General features: G+C 52.5%; 4 non-coding genes across 4 annotated transcripts; all 4 read right to left on the bottom strand.

Annotated features, from left to right (window-relative positions):
- Nucleotides 1–224: 224 nt before the first annotated feature.
- On the bottom strand, nt 225–301 carry TRNAN-GUU (transfer RNA asparagine (anticodon GUU)). The gene has a single exon. It is a non-coding gene; the product is annotated as a tRNA-Asn (tRNA).
- A 7,434-nt stretch (nt 302–7,735) lies between these two features.
- On the bottom strand, nt 7,736–7,812 carry TRNAN-GUU (transfer RNA asparagine (anticodon GUU)). Its single transcript has one exon. It is a non-coding gene; the product is annotated as a tRNA-Asn (tRNA).
- A 2,420-nt stretch (nt 7,813–10,232) lies between these two features.
- Nucleotides 10,233–10,309, bottom strand: TRNAN-GUU (transfer RNA asparagine (anticodon GUU)). The gene has a single exon. It is a non-coding gene; the product is annotated as a tRNA-Asn (tRNA).
- Nucleotides 10,310–12,144: 1,835 nt separating this feature from the next.
- Nucleotides 12,145–12,221, bottom strand: TRNAN-GUU (transfer RNA asparagine (anticodon GUU)). The gene has a single exon. It is a non-coding gene; the product is annotated as a tRNA-Asn (tRNA).
- Between the last annotated feature and the right edge of the window lie 2,030 nt (nt 12,222–14,251).

The following is a 14,251-nucleotide window of genomic DNA, read 5'->3' as shown; positions in this document are numbered from 1 at the left end:
ACAGTCGTGCTCCACTCTCACCACCGTCAGGACATATCTTCAAAGCTATCAGGCCAAAGAAAAAAAAGCGCCGCACCTCCACCGGGTGGGCTCGTACCTCCAACCTTTCGGTTAACAGCCGATCGCGCTAGCCAATTGCGTCACGGAGACAGTCCTGCTTCACACTCACCACCATCAAAGCATATTTTCAAAGCTATCAGCCCAAAATAAAAAAAGCAACACACCACTCCCGGGAGGGCTCGAACCTCCAACCTGTCGGTTAACAGCCGACCGCGCTAGCCAATTGCGCCACGGAGACAGTCGTGCTCCACTCTCACCACCATCAGAACATTTCTTCAAAGCTATCGGCCCAAAGAAAAAAAAGCGCCGCACCACCACCGGGTGGGCTCGTACTTCCAACCTCTCGGTTAACAGCCAATCGCCCTAGCCAATTGCGCCACGGAGACAGTCCTGCTCCACTCTCACCACCATGAGAAAATACCTTCAAAGCTATCAGCCCAAAGAAAAAAAAAGCAACACACCACTCCCGGGAGGGCTCGAACCTCCAACCTTCCGGTTAACAGCCTTTCGCATAGCCAATTGCGCCACGGAGACAGTCGTGCTCCACTCTCACCACCGTCAGAACATTTCTTCAGAGCTATCAGCCCAAAGAAAAAAAAAGTGCCGCACCACCACCGTGTGGGCTCGTACCTCCAACCTTTCGGTTAACAGCCGATCGCGATAGCAAATTGCGCCACGGACACAGTCGTGCTCCACTCTCACCACCATCAGAACATATCTTCTAAGCTATCAGCCCAAAAAAAAAGCAACACACAACTCCCGGGAGGGCTGGAACCTCTAACCTCTCGGTTAACAGCCGATCGCGCTAGCCAATTGCGCCACGGAGACAGCCGTGCTCCACTCTCACCACCATCAGAACATTTCTTCAAAGCTATCAGCCAGAAGAAAAAAAAGCGTCGCACCACCACCGGGTGGGCTCGTACCTCCAACCTCTCGGTTAACAGCCAATCGCGCTAGCCAATTGCGCCACGGAGACAGTCCTGCTCCACTCTCACCACCGTGAGAACATATCTTCAAAGCTATCAGCCCAAAGAAAAAAAAGCAACACACCACTCCCGGGAAGGCTCCAACCTACAACCTTTCAGTTAACAGTCGATCGCATAGCCAATTGCGCCATGAAGACAGTCGTGCTCCACTCTCACCACCGTCAGAACATTTCTTCAGAGCTATCAGCCCAAAGAAAAAAAAGCGCCACACCACCACCGGGTGGGCTCGTACCTCCAAACTTTCGGTTAACAGCTGATCGCGCTAGCCAATTGTGCCACGGAGACAGTCGTGCTCCACTCTCACCACCATCAGAACATATCTTCAATGCTATCAGCCCAAAGAAAAAAAGCAATACACCACTCCCGGGAGGACTGTAACCTCCAACCTTTCAGTTAACAGCCGATCGCATAGCCAATTGCGCCATGCAGACAATCGTGCTCCACTCTCACCACCATCAGAACATTTCTTCAGAGCTATCAGCCAAAAGGAAAAAAATCGCCGCACCACCACCGGGTGGGCTCCAACCTGCAACCTCTCGGTTAACAGCCGATCGCGCTAGCCAATTGCGCCAAGGAGACAGTCGTGCTCCACTCTCACCAGCATCAGAACCTACCTTCAAAGCTATCAGCCCAAAGAAAAAAACGAAACACACCACTCCCGGGAGGGCTCGAACCTCCAACCTTTCAGTTAACAACCGATTGCATAGCCAATTGCGCCACGAAGACAGTCGTGCTCCACTCTCACCACCGTCAGAACATTTCTTCAGAGCTATCAACCCAAAGGAAAAAAAGCGCCGCACCACCACCGGGTGGGCTCGAACCTCCAACCTTTCGGTTAACAGCCGATCGCGCTAGCCAATTGCGCCACGGAGACAGTCGTGCTCCACTCTCACCACCATCAGAACATTTTTAAAGCTATCAGCCCAAAGAAAAAAAACCACCGCACCACCACCGCGTGGGCTCGTACCTCCAACCTTTCGGTTAACAGCCGATCGCGATAGCAAAATTGCGCCACGGAGACAGTCGTGCTCCACTCTCACCACCATCAGAACATATCTTCTAAGCTATCAGCCCCAAAAAAAGCAACACACCACTCCCGGGAGGGCTGGAACCTCTAACCTCTCGGTTAACAGCCGATCGCGCTAGCCAATTGCGCCACGGAGACAGCCGTGCTCCACTCTCACCACCATCAGAACATTTCTTCAAAGCTATCAGCCCAAAGAAAAAAAAGCGTCGCACTTCCACCGGGTAGGCTCGTACCTCCAACCTTTCGGTTAACAGCCGATCGCGCTAGCCAATTGCGCCACGGACACAGTCCTGCTCCACACTCACCACCATCAGAACATATTTTCAAAGCTATCAGCCCAAAATAAAAAAAGCAACACACCACTCCCGGGAGGGCTCGAACCTCCAACCTTTCGGTTAACAGCCGATCGCGCTAGCCAATTGCGCCATGGAGACAGTCGTGCTCCACTCACACCACTGTCAGAACATTTCTTCAGAGCTATCAGCCCAAAGAAAAAAAGCGCCGCACCACCACCAGGTGGGCTCGTACCTCTAACCTTTCGGTTGACAGCCGATCGCGCTAGCCAATTGCGCCACAGAGACTGTCGTGCTCCACTCTCACCACCATCAGAACATATCTTCAAAGCTATCAGCCCAAAGAATAAAAAGCAACACACCACTCCCGGGAGGGCTCGTACCTCCAACCTTTCGGTTAACAGCCGATCGCGCTAGCCTATTGCGCCACGGAGACAGTCGTGCTGCTCCACTCTCACCACTATCAGAACATATCTTCAAAGCTATCAGTCCAAAGAAAAAAAAGCGCCGCACCACCTCCGGGTGGATTCGTACCTCCAATCTTTCGGTTAACAGCCGATCGCGCTAGCCAATTGCGCCACGGAGACAGTCCTGCTCCACTCTCACCACCATCAGAACATATCTTCAAAGCTATCAGCCCAAAGAAAAAAAAAGCAACACACCACTCCCGGGAGGGCTCGAACCTCCAACCTTCCGGTTAACAGCCTTTCGCATAGCCAATTGCGCCACGGATACAGTCGTGCTCCACTCTCACCACCGTCAGAACATTTCTTCAGAGCTATCAGCCCAAAGAAAAAAAAAGTGCCGCACCACCACCGTGTGGGCTCGTACCTCCAACCTTTCGGTTAACAGCCGATCGTGATAGCAAATTGCGCCACGGAGACAGTCGTGCTCCACTCTCACCACCATCAGAACATATCTTCTAAGCTATCAGCCCAAAAAAAAGCAACAAACCACTCCCGGGAGGGCTGGAACCTCCAACCTTTCACTTAACAGCCGATCGCATAGCCACTTGCGCCATGGAGACAGTCGTGCTCCACTCTCACCACCGTCAGGACATATCTTCAAAGCTATCAGGCCAAAGAAAAAAAAGCGCCGCACCTCCACCGGGTGGGCTCGTACCTCCAACCTTTCGGTTAACAGCCAATCGCGCTAGCCAATTGCGCCACGGAGACAGTCCTGCTCCACTCTCACCACCATGAGAAAATACCTTCAAAGCTATCAGCCCAAAGAAAAAAGAGCAACACACCACTCCCGGGAGGGCTCGAACCTCCAACCTTCCGGTTAACAGCCTTTCGCATAGCCAATTGCGCCACGGAGACAGTCGTGCTCCACTCTCACCACCGTCAGAACATTTCTTCAGAGCTATCAGCCCAAAGAAAAAAAAGTGCCGCACCACCACCGTGTGGGCTCGTACCTCCAACCTTTTGGTTAACAGCCGATCGCGATAGCAAATTGCGCCACGGACACAGTCGTGCTCCACTCTCACCACCATCAGAACATATCTTCTAAGCTATCAGCCCAAAAAAAGCAACACACAACTCCCGGGAGGGCTGGAACCTCCAACCTCTCGGTTAACAGCCGATCGCGCTAGCCAATTGCGCCACGGAGACAGTCGTGCTCCACTCTCACCACCATCAGGACATATCCTCAAAGCTATCAGGCCAAAGAAGAAAAGCGCCACACCACCACCGTGTGGGCTCGTACCTCCAACCTTTCGGTTAACAGCCGATCGCACTAGCCAATTGCGTCACGGAGACAATCCTGCTTCACACTCACCACCATCAAAACATATTTTCAAAGCTATCAGCCCAAAATAAAAAAAGCAACACACCACTCCCGGGAGGGCTGGAACCTCTAACCTCTCGGTTAACAGCCAATCGCGCTAGCCAATTGCGCCACGGAGACAGCCGTGCTCCACTCTCACCACCATCAGAACATTTCTTCAAAGCTATCAGCCAGAAGAAAAAAAAGCGTCGCACCACCACCGGGTGGGCTCGTACCTCCAACCTCTCGGTTAAGGGCCAATCGCGCTAGCCAATTGCGCCACGGAGACAGTCCTGCTCCACTCTCACCACCGTGAGAACATATTTTCAAAGCTATCAGCCCAAAGAAAAAAAAAGCAACACACCACTCCCGGGAAGGCTCCAACCTCCAACCTTTCAGTTAACAGCCGATCGCATAGCCAATTGCGCCACGAAGACAGTCGTGCTCCACTCTCACCACCGTCAGAACATTTCTTCAGAGCTATCAGCCCAAAGAAAAAAAAAGCGCACACCACCACCGGGTGGGCTCGTACCTCCAAACTTTCGGTTAACAGCTGATCGCGCTAGCCAATTGCGCCACGGAGACAGTCCTGCTCCACTCTCACCAGCATGAGAAAATACCTTCAAAGCTATCAGCCCAAAGAAAAAAAAGCAACACACCACTCCCGGGAGGGCTCGAACCTCCAACCTTCCGGTTAACAGCCTTTCGCATAGCCAATTGCGCCACGGAGACAGTCGTGCTCCACTCTCACCACCGTCAGAACATTTCTTCAGAGCTATCAGCCCAAAGAAAAAAAAGTGCCGCACCACCACCGTGTGGGCTCGTACCTCCAACCTTTCGGTTAACAGCCGATCGCGATAGCAAATTGCGCCACGGACACAGTCGTGCTCCACTCTCACCACCATCAGAACATATCTTCTAAGCTATCAGCCCAAAAAAAGCAACACACAACTCCCGGGAGGGCTGGAACCTCCAACCTCTCGGTTAACAGCCGATCGCGCTAGCCAATTGCGCCACGGAGACAGTCGTGCTCCACTCTCACCACCATCAGGACATATCCTCAAAGCTATCAGGCCAAAGAAGAAAAGCGCCACACCACCACCGTGTGGGCTCGTACCTCCAACCTTTCGGTTAACAGCCGATCGCACTAGCCAATTGCGTCACGGAGACAATCCTGCTTCACACTCACCACCATCAAAACATATTTTCAAAGCTATCAGCCCAAAATAAAAAAAGCAACACACCACTCCCGGGAGGGCTGGAACCTCTAACCTCTCGGTTAACAGCCAATCGCGCTAGCCAATTGCGCCACGGAGACAGCCGTGCTCCACTCTCACCACCATCAGAACATTTCTTCAAAGCTATCAGCCAGAAGAAAAAAAAGCGTCGCACCACCACCGGGTGGGCTCGTACCTCCAACCTCTCGGTTAAGGGCCAATCGCGCTAGCCAATTGCGCCACGGAGACAGTCCTGCTCCACTCTCACCACCGTGAGAACATATTTTCAAAGCTATCAGCCCAAAGAAAAAAAAAGCAACACACCACTCCCGGGAAGGCTCCAACCTCCAACCTTTCAGTTAACAGCCGATCGCATAGCCAATTGCGCCACGAAGACAGTCGTGCTCCACTCTCACCACCGTCAGAACATTTCTTCAGAGCTATCAGCCCAAAGAAAAAAAAAGCGCCGCACCACCTCCGGGTGGATTAGTACCTCCAAACTTTCGGTTAACAGCTGATCGCGCTAGCCAATTGCGCCACGGAGACAGTCGTGCTCCACTCTCACCACCATCAGAACATATCTTCAATGCTATCAGCCCAAAGAAAAAAAAGCAATACACCACTCCCGGGAGGACTGTAACCTCCAACCTTTCAGTTAACAGCCGATCGCATAGCCAATTGCGCCATGCAGACAATCGTGCTCCACTCTCACCACCGTCAGAACATTTCTTCAGAGCTATCAGCCAAAAGGAAAAAAATCGCCGCACCACCACCGGGTGGGCTCCAACCTCCAACCTCTCGGTTAACAGCCGATCACGCTAGCCAATTGTGCCAAGGAGACAGTCGTGCTCCACTCTCACCAGCATCAGAACATAGCTTCAAAGCTATCAGCCCAAAGAAAAAAAAGCGCCGCACTTCCACCGGGTAGGCTCGTACCTCCAACCTTTCGGTTAACAGCCGATCGCGCTAGCCAATTGCGCCACGGACACAGTCCTGCTCCACACTCACCACCATCAGAACATATTTTCAAAGCTATCAGCCCAAAATAAAAAAAGCAACACACCACTCCCGGGAGGGCTCGAACCTCCAACCTTTCGGTTAACAGCCGATCGCGCTAGCCAATTGCGCCACGGAGACAGTCGTGCTCCACTCACACCACTGTCAGAACATTTCTTCAGAGCTATCAGCCCAAAGAAAAAAAGCGCCGCACCACCACCAGGTGGGCTCGTACCTCTAACCTTTCGGTTGACAGCCGATCGCGCTAGCCAATTGCGCCACAGAGACAGTCGTGCTCCACTCTCACCACCATCAGAACATATCTTCAAAGCTATCAGCCCAAAGAATAAAAAGCAACACACCACTCCCGGGAGGGCTCGTACCTCCAACCTTTCGGTTAACAGCCGATCGTGCTAGCCTATTGCGCCACGGAGACAGTCGTGCTGCTCCACTCTCACCACTATCAGAACATATCTTCAAAGCTATCAGCCCAAAAAAAGCGCCGCACCACCTCCGGGTGGATTAGTACCTCCAACCTTTCGGTTAACAGCCGATCGCGCTAGCCAATTGCGCCACGGAGACAGTTCTGCTCCACTCTCACCACCATCAGAACATATCTTCAAAGCTATCAGCCCAAAGAAAAAAAAAGCAACACACCACTCCCGGGAGGGCTCGAACCTCCAACCTTCCGGTTAACAGCCTTTCGCATAGCCAATTGCGCCACGGATACAGTCGTGCTCCACTCTCACCACCGTCAGAACATTTCTTCAGAGCTATCAGCCCAAAGAAAAAAAAAGTGCCGCACCACCACCGTGTGGGCTCGTACCTCCAACCTTTCGGTTAACAGCCGATCGCGATAGCAAATTGCGCCACGGAGACAGTCGTGCTCCACTCTCACCACCATCAGAACATATATTCTAAGCTATCAGCCCAAAAAAAGCAACACACCACTCCCGGGAGGGCTGGAACCTCCAACCTTTCACTTAACAGCCAATCGCATAGCCACTTGCGCCATGGAGACAGTCGTGCTCTACTCTCACCACCGTCAGGACATATCTTCAAAGCTATCAGGCCAAAGAAAAAAAGCGCCGCACCGCCACCGGGTGGGCTCGTACCTCCAACCTTTCGGTTAACAGCCGATCGCGCTAGCCAATTGCATCACGGAGACAGTCCTGCTCCACTCTCACCACCATGAGAAAATACCTTCAAAGCTATCAGCCCAAAGAAAAAAAAGCAACACACCACTCCCGGGAGGGCTCGAACCTCTAACCTTCCGGTTAACAGCCTTTCGCATAGCCAATTGCGCCACGGAGACAGTCGTGCTCCACTCTCACCACCATCAAAGCATATTTTCAAAGCTATCAGCCCAAAATAAAAAAAGCAACACACCACTCCCGGGAGGGCTCGAACCTCCAACCTGTCGGTTAACAGCCGACCGCGCTAGCCAATTGCGCCACGGAGACAGTCGTGCTCCACTCTCACCACCATCAGAACATTTCTTCAAAGCTATCAGCCCAAAAAAAAAGCGCCACACCACCACCGGGTGGGCTCGTACTTCCAACCTCTTGGTTAACAGCCAATCGCGCTAGCCAATTGCGCCACGGAGACAGTCCTGCTCCACTCTCACCACCATGAGAAAATACCTTCAAAGCTATCAGCCCAAAGAAAAAAAAGCAACACACCACTCCCGGGAGGGCTCGAACCTCCAACCTTCCGGTTAACAGCCTTTCGCATAGCCAATTGCGCCACGGAGACAGTCGTGCTCCACTCTCACCACCGTCAGAACATTTCTTCAGAGCTATCAGCCCAAAGAAAAAAAAAGAGCCGCACCACCACCGTGTGGGCTCGTACCTCCAACCTTTCGGTTAACAGCCGATCGCGATAGCAAATTGCGCCACGGAGACAGTCGTGCTCCACTCTCACCACCATCAAAACATATCTTCTAAGCTTTCAGCCCAAAAAAAGCAACACACCACTCCCGGGAGGGCTGGAACCTCTAACCTCTCAGTTAACAGCCGATCGCGCTAACCAATTGCGCCGCGGAGACAGCCGTGCTCCACTCTCACCACCATCAGAACATTTCTTCAAAGCTATCAGGCAGAAGAAAAAAAAGCGCCGCACCACCACCGGGTGGGCTCGTACCTCCAACCTATCGGTTAACAGCCAATCGCGCTAGCCAATTGCGCCACGGAGACAGTCCTGCTCCACTCTCACCACCGTGAGAACATATCTTCAAAGCTATCAGCCCAAAGAAAAAAAAGCAACACACCACTCCCGGGAAGGCTCCAACCTCCAACCTTTCAGTTAACAGCCGATCGCATAGCCAATTGCGCCACGTAGACAGTCGTGCTCCACTCTCACCACCGTCAGAACATTTCTTCAGAGCTATCAGCCCAAAGAAAAAAAAGCGCCACACCACCACCGGGTGGGCTCGTACCTCCAAACTTTCGGTTAACAGCTGATCGCGCTAGCCAATTGCGCCACGGAGACAGTCGTGCTCCACTCTCACCACCATCAGAACATATCTTCAAAGCTATCAGCCCAAAGAAAAAAAAGCAATACACCACTCCCGGGAGGACTGTAACCTCCAACCTTTCAGTTAACAGCCGATCGCATAGCCAATTGCGCCATGGAGACAATCGTGCTCCACTCTCACCACCGTCAGAACATTTCTTCAGAGCTATCAGCCAAAAGGAAAAAAATCGCCGCACCACCACCGGGTGGGCTCCAACCTCCAACCTCTCGGTGAACAGCCGATTGCGCTAGCCAATTGCGCCAAGGAGACAGTCGTGCTCCACTCTCACCACCATCAGAACATATCTTCAAAGCTATCAGCCCAAAGAAAAAAAAGCGCCGCACCTCCACCGGGTAGGCTCGTACCTCCAACCTTTCGGTTAACAGCCGATCGCGCTAGCCAATTGCGCCACGGAGACAGTCCTGCTCCACACTCACCACCATCAGAATATATTATCAAAGCTATCAGCCCAAAATAAAAAACCAACACACCACTCCCGGGAGGGCTCGAACCTCCAACATTTCGGTTAACAGCCGATCGCGCTAGCCAATTGCGCCACGGAGACAGTCGTGCTCCACTCACACCACTGTCAGAACATTTCTTCAGAGCTATCAACCCAAAGAAAAAAAGCGCCGCACCACCACCGGGTGGGCTCGTACCTCTAACCTTTCGGTTGACAGCCGATCGCGCTAGCCAATTGCGCCACGGAGACAGTCGTGCTCCACTCTCACCACCATCAGAACATATCTTCAAAGCTATCAGCCCAAAGAATAAAAAGCAACACACCACTCCCGGGAGGGCTCGTACCTCCAACCTTTCGGTTAACAGCCGATCGCGCTAGTCTATTGCGCCACGGAGACAGTCGTGCTCCACTCTCACCACCATCAAAACATATCTTCAAAGCTATCAGCCCAAAGAAAAAAAGTGCCGCACCACCACCGTGTGGGCTCGTACCGCCAACCTTTCGGTTAACAGCCGATTGCGATAGCAAATTGCACCACGGAGACAGTCGTGCTCTACTCTCACCATCATCAGAACATATCTTCTAAGCTATCAGCCCAAAAAAAGCAACACACCACTCCCGGGAGGGCTGGAACCTCCAACCTTTCAGTTAACAGCCGATCGCATAGCCACTTGCGCCATGGAGACAGTCGTGCTCCACTCTCACCACCGTCAGGACATATCTTCAAAGCTATCAGGCCAAAGAAAAAAAAGCGTCGCTCCTCCACCGGGTGGGCTCGTACCTCCAACCTTTCGGTTAACAGCCGATCGCGCTAGCCAATTGCGTCACGGAGACAGTCCTGCTTCACACTCACCACCATCAAAGCATATTTTCAAAGCTATCAGCAGAAAATAAAAAAAGCAACACACCACTCCCGGGAGGGCTCGAACCTCCGGCCTGTCGGTTAACAGCCGACCGCGCTAGCCAATTGCGCCACGGAGACAGTCGTGCTCCACTCTCACCACCATCAGAACATTTTTTAAAAGCTATCAGCCCAAAAAAAGCGCCGCACCACCACCGGGTAGGCTCGTACCTCGAACCTCTCGGTTAACAGCCAATCGCGCTAGCCAATTGCGCCACGGAGACAGTCCTGCTCTACTCTCACCACCATGAGAAAATACCTTCAAAGCTATCAGCCCAAAGAAAAAAAGCAACACACCACTCCCAGGAGGGCTCGAACCTCCAACCTTCCGGTTAACAGCCTTTCGCATAGCCAATTGCGTCACGGAGACAGTCGTGCTCCACTCTCACCACCGTCAGAACATTTCTTCAGAGCTATCAGCCCAAAGAAAAAAAAAGTGCCGCACCACCACCGTGTGGGCTCGTACCTCCAACCTTTCGGTTAACAGCCGATCGCGCTAGCCAATTGCGTCACGGAGACAATCCTGTTTCACACTCACCACCATCAAAACATATTTTCAAAGCTATCAGCCCAAAATAAAAAAAGCAACACACCACTCCCGGGAGGGCTGGAACCTCTAACCTCTCGGTTACCAGCCGATCGCGCTAGCCAATTGCGCCACGGACACAGTCGTGCTCCACTCTCACCACCATCAGGACATATCCTCAAAGCTATCAGGCCAAAGAAAAAAGCGCCGCACCACCACCGTGTGGGCTCGTACCTCCAACCTTTCGGCTAACAGCCGATCGCGCTAGCCAATTGCGTCACGGAGACAATCCTGTTTCACACTCACCACCATCAAAACATATTTTCAAAGCTATCAGCCCAAAATAAAAAAAGCAACACACCACTCCCGGGAGGGCTCGAACCTCCAACCTGTCGGTTAACAGCCGATCGCGCTAGCCAATTGCGCCACGGAGACAGTCGTGCTCCACTCACACCACTGTCAGAACATTTCTTCAGAGCTATCAGCCCAAAGAAAAAAAGCGCCGCACCACCACCAGGTGGGCTCGTACCTCTAACCTTTCGGTTGACAGCCGATCGCGCTAGCCGATTGCGCCACAGAGACAGTCGTGCTCCACTCTCACCACCATCAGAACATATCTTCAAAGCTATCAGCCCAAAGAATAAAAAGCAACACACCACTCCCTGGAGGGCTCGTACCTCCAACCTTTCGGTTAACAGCCAATCGCGCTAGCCTATTGCGCCACGGAGACAGTCGTGCTGCTCCATTCTCACCACTATCAGAACATATCTTCAAAGCTATCAGCCCAAAAAAAAGCGCCGCACCACCTCCGGGTGGATTAGTACCTCCAACCTTTCGGTTAACAGCCGATCGCGCTAGCCAATTGCGCCACGGAGACAGTCCTGCTCCACTCTCACCACCATCAGAACATATCTTCAAAGCTATCAGCCCAAAGAAAAAAAAAGCAACACACCACTCCCGGGAGGGCTCGAACCTCCAACCTTCCGGTTAACAGCCTTTCGCATAGCCAATGGCGCCACGGATACAGTCGTGCTCCACTCTCACCACCGTCAGGACATATCTTCAAAGCTATCAGGCCAAAGAAAAAAAGCGCCGCACCGCCACCGGATGGGCTCGTACCTCCAACCTTTCGGTTAACAGCCGATCGCGCTAGCCAATTGCATCACGGAGACAGTCCTGCTCCACTCTCACCACCATGAGAAAATACCTTCAAAGCTATCAGCCCAAAGAAAAAAAAGCAACACACCACTCCCGGGAGGGCTCGAACCTCCAACCTTCCGGTTAACAGCCTTTCGCATAGCCAATTGCGCCACGGAGACAGTCGTGCTCCACTCTCACCACCATCAAAGCATATTTTCAAAGCTATCAGCCCAAAATAAAAAAAGCAACACACCACTCCCGGGAGGGCTCGAACCTCCAACCTGTCGGTTAACAGCCGACCGCGCTAGCCAATTGCGCCACGGAGACAGTCGTGCTCCACTCTCACCACCATCAGAACATTTCTTCAAAGCTATCAGCCCAAAGAAAAAAAGCGCCGCACCACCACCGGGTGGGCTCGTACTTCCAACCTCTTGGTTAACAGCCAATCGCGCTAGCCAATTGCGCCACGGAGACAGTCCTGCTCCACTCTCACCACCATGAGAAAATACCTTCAAAGCTATCAGCCCAAAGAAAAAAAAGCAACACACCACTCCCGGGAGGGCTCGAACCTCCAACCTTCCGATTAACAGCCTTTCGCATAGCCAATTGCGCCACGGAGACAGTCGTGCTCCACTCTCACCACCGTCAGAACATTTCTTCAGAGCTATCAGCCCAAAGAAAAAAAAAAGTGCCGCACCACCACCGTGTGGGCTCGTACCTCCAACCTTTCGGTTAACAGCCGATCGCGATAGCAAATTGCGCCACGGAGACAGTCGTGCTCCACTCTCACCACCATCAAAACATATCTTCTAAGCTTTCAGCCCAAAAAAGCAACACACCACTCCCGGGAGGGCTGGAACCTCTAACCTCTCGGTTAACAGCCGATCGCGCTAACCAATTGCGCCGCGGAGACAGCCGTGCTCCACTCTCACCACCATCAGAACATTTCTTCAAAGCTATCAGGCAGAAGAAAAAAAAGCGCCGCACCACCACCGGGTGGGCTCGTACCTCCAACCTCTCGGTTAACAGCCAATCGCGCTAGCCAATTGCGCCACGGAGACAGTCCTGCTCCACTCTCACCACCGTGAGAACATATCTTCAAAGCTATCAGCCCAAAGAAAAAAAAGCAACACACCACTCCCGGGAAGGCTCCAACCTCCAACCTTTCAGTTAACAGCCGATCGCATAGCCAATTGCGCCACGTAGACAGTCGTGCTCCACTCTCACCACCGTCAGAACATTTCTTCAGAGCTATCAGCCCAAAGAAAAAAAAGCGCCACACCACCACCGGGTGGGCTCGTACCTCCAAACTTTCGGTTAACAGCTGATCGCGCTAGCCAATTGCGCCACGGAGACAGTCGTGCTCCACTCTCACCACCATCAGAACATATCTTCAAAGCTATCAGCCCAAAGAAAAAAAAGGAATACACCACTCCCGGGAGGACTGTAACCTCCAACCTTTCAGTTAACAGCCGATCGCATAGCCAATTGCGCCATGGAGACAATCGTGCTCCACTCTCACCACCGTCAGAACATTTCTTCAGAGCTATCAGCCAAAAGGAAAAAAATCGCCGCACCACCACCGGGTGGGCTTCAACCTCCAACCTCTCGGTTAACAGCCGATCGCGCTAGCCAATTGCGCCAAGGAGACAGTCGTGCTCCACTCTCACCACCATCAGAACATATCTTCAAAGCTATCAGCCCAAAGAAAAAAAAGCGCCGCACCTCCACCGGGTAGGCTCGTACCTCCAACCTTTCGGTTAACAGCCGATCGCGCTAGCCAATTGCGCCACGGAGACAGTCCTGCTCCACACTCACCACCATCAGAATATATTATCAAAGCTATCAGCCCAAAATAAAAAAGCAACACACCACTCCCGGGAGGGCTCGAACCTCCAACATTTCGGTTAACAGCCGATCGCGCTAGCCAATTGCGCCACGGAGACAGTCGTGCTCCACTCACACCACTGTCAGAACATATCTTCAAAGCTATCAACCCAAAGAAAAAAAGCGCCGCACCACCACCGGGTGGGCTCGTACCTCTAACCTTTCGGTTGACAGCCGATCGCGCTAGTCAATTGCGCCACGGAGACAGTCGTGCTCCACTCTCACCACCATCAGAACATATCTTCAAAGCTATCAGCCCAAAGAATAAAAAGCAACACACCACTCCCGGGAGGGCTCGTACCTCCAACCTTTCGGTTAACAGCCGATCGCGCTAGTCTATTGCGCCACGGAGACAGTCGTGCTCCACTCTCACCACCATCAAAACATATCTTCAAAGCTATCAGCCCAAAGAAAAAAAGTGCCGCACCACCACCGTGTGGGCTCGTACCGCCAACCTTTCGGTTAACAGCCGA

This window comes from Rhipicephalus microplus, unplaced genomic scaffold, assembly GCF_043290135.1.
Source record: "Rhipicephalus microplus isolate Deutch F79 unplaced genomic scaffold, USDA_Rmic scaffold_13, whole genome shotgun sequence".
Taxonomy (NCBI): Eukaryota; Metazoa; Arthropoda; class Arachnida; order Ixodida; family Ixodidae; genus Rhipicephalus; species Rhipicephalus microplus.
The sequence above is the reverse complement of the archived record's forward strand: the minus strand, read 5'-3'. Positions and strand labels throughout refer to the sequence as shown.